Source organism: Osmia lignaria, unplaced genomic scaffold (assembly GCF_051020975.1).
Source record: "Osmia lignaria lignaria isolate PbOS001 unplaced genomic scaffold, iyOsmLign1 scaffold0013, whole genome shotgun sequence".
Classification (NCBI taxonomy): domain Eukaryota; kingdom Metazoa; phylum Arthropoda; class Insecta; order Hymenoptera; family Megachilidae; genus Osmia; species Osmia lignaria.
In genome coordinates this window covers 13390001-13392500 of record NW_027478167.1, presented here as the reverse complement: position 1 = coordinate 13392500, position 2500 = coordinate 13390001, and the positions used below count along the sequence as shown (strand labels likewise).

The 2500-nt window shown below is 44.5% G+C and overlaps 1 non-coding gene across 1 annotated transcript; it reads left to right on the top strand.

Annotated features, from left to right (window-relative positions):
- The first annotated feature begins 672 nt into the window (after positions 1-672).
- On the top strand, positions 673-827 carry LOC143306612 (5.8S ribosomal RNA). The gene has a single exon (XR_013063980.1). It is a non-coding gene; the product is annotated as a 5.8S ribosomal RNA (ribosomal RNA).
- The last annotated feature ends 1673 nt before the right edge of the window (positions 828-2500 follow it).

Sequence of the window (2500 nt, the reverse complement as noted above, 5' to 3'; positions counted from 1 at the left end):
AACTACGATGTATTAGAACGAGCAACCGTCGAAACTTTGTTTTCGCGACGTTCTTTTCGTCGCTCTCGTCCCCACGCTCCTACGCTTTGGTTGTTTCTTTGCCATCCGTGTTGCGATAAAAAGATTTCTCCATTGTCCAAAAAGGACGGATCGAGATTCCTCTTTCGAGAGGGAGAGAGAGGTACTTGCGGGTAACCTGGAATCTACGAAACACGCACCGTGGTAAGATTCGTGCGTCCGCCTGATCGATGTGTGTTGTTTACGGACCGGCTGAGAAGCGACGATAGCGAGTCTTTGAAAAACTATGTGTCCATTAGTTAGACCGATCGTCGCCGGCCGTGTGTCTGTTCGAATCTCGCAACCCACGATTCAGCGACAGGACGCGCGCTCGCATTCCTTGTGTGCGTTCGTACTTTTCAAGGTTTTTAAATGTACTTTACGCCCGACCGTCGAGAGGAGCGTGCCACTGGGCGTTTCTCCGACGGTTTCCGTCCTTGGACGCGATCGTGTCGTCAACGATCGAACAAACAAACAAATACGTTGGCGACGCCCGAATTCGCTCTCCCGCACGCGCCGGGTGGGAGAGTGATGTGGGTATCGAATGTGATGCGTGTTAATAATGAAAATAACACTCTAAAGATCTAAAGAGTTTGAAATACAAAATTTTACGATTACCCTGAACGGTGGATCACTTGGCTCGTGGGTCGATGAAGAACGCAGCTAATTGCGCGTCAACGTGTGAACTGCAGGACACATGAACATCGACATTTCGAACGCACATTGCGGTCCACGGATACAATTCCTGGACCACGCCTGGCTGAGGGTCGTTTTCTTAACAAAAGACTGCTTGCGTTTGCTTCTCGAAAAAAGAGTAATTCATTTCTTTCTAAACATCTCGCCGTCGTTCAACGAAAGTAGAACGTTTCGGAGCGGGATTATCGAACGAAATTGAAAGAATGAATGAACGATAAACAAAGAAAGAGTCGCAACGTACGAGCGATAGTTGGGCAGTTCGTCGGCGTTTGTCGTGGAAACGATGTGACGAAAATCGCAACCGATACACTAAATGCAGGCCGTTAAAGGAGAGAAACAAATTTCGAAATATCTCTTCGAACTAGCGCAAGTGCGTCACGGCGCGCGAGTCGTTCGTTAAAATTTATAAACGACCGCCCGTGAAAGCACCGAGTTCTCGGAAGATAATCTATAAAGATTCTCCATCCTGCTGGAAGTTATCGGATCGGCGCGATTGTTCACTTGTAGAAATCCACGCTCCCGACGTTGCCAGAAACGATATTTACGAAAGGTGTGTCAAAAATAAACGAAAGAAGCTCTCCTATAAATTTAGAAAAAGCAAACGAGTGAAATGTTTGAGATGATAATTTGCTGAAATGCAAGCTCGAATAGCCCCAGGGTTTCGAATGATTCCCCGCGCTTTATACATCTCTCTGTTTACAAACGGTGTATAAATGAAAGATCGCTTCAGATGGGTCGTCGCTGTTTGACGCGCGATGCTGTTCCTTTTTTTTTGTCTGTCTGTGCGTTTAGCTTCGCTAAACAAGTTAAATGGTTAAAAAGCGTCGAAAAAGCGAATACACACGCGACAAGACAAATCTAACGAGTAAAGGAACGCTCCGCTCCAAGATAAAAATGGTTGTTTACAATCAATACAGCGTTTCGGTACCCCTGATCGTAGTCTGAAACTGTGTAACAAAAGAGAGGAAAGCGAATGGTGAAGGAACTTCGAAGCCTCCGTGGCGTGGCTAGAACTTGTGATAAAAGTATGTTTGCAGCAATTATGCATGCTCCCGTTAAAACAGCATTTCAATGTCTCGCATGGCTTAAAGCTCTAGGAGGCTTCAACATTTAGAATACATACGGACTACTTCGTTTGTTAAAGATAAGCGAAGACCGCGCGACCATCGCTCGGTCGTCCAGTCCTCGAAAGTTTTGTTGCGTTCCAAAGAAGAGACAAATGGGGTTTACCCTTGCGCTAAGGGGAGAAGAAGAGAAAAGCAGTTGTTAAATCTAAGAGGTGTGTGGAGTACATCGCGTGTTGGTTAAAATTGTTAAATGAAGTATACGCGAAATGTTCTCTCGCTCTTGCTTTTCCTCTTGCTTCCGTGGCGCTCGAAAAGAAGGGATGATAAATAAAGAAACCTATTCGAAATCTCTTGTGGAACAAAAAATAATACGGACGGACGTTAAAATTGAACCGAGACGAAATGGATCGTCTTGCGAGTTGTCTTCGCTTTGAAATTGTTAAAAATTGATAAAAGCAATACGACGAAGCTGCAGTCCGCAAAATGTTTGAAGCAAAAAGGAAATAACACGAAAATTATGGGAACGTCGTGTCTCAACTTTTTTTTCCCTCTTGTGCTCGTTTCATCGAACGATAAATACAAACATTTTGAAACGAGAGAGGAGGAAAAATTGAATATGCGAAAGGTTGATTCACGCACAGTTTCTCTACGTGTTTGCTTTTTTGCTTCTTTTCGTTTAT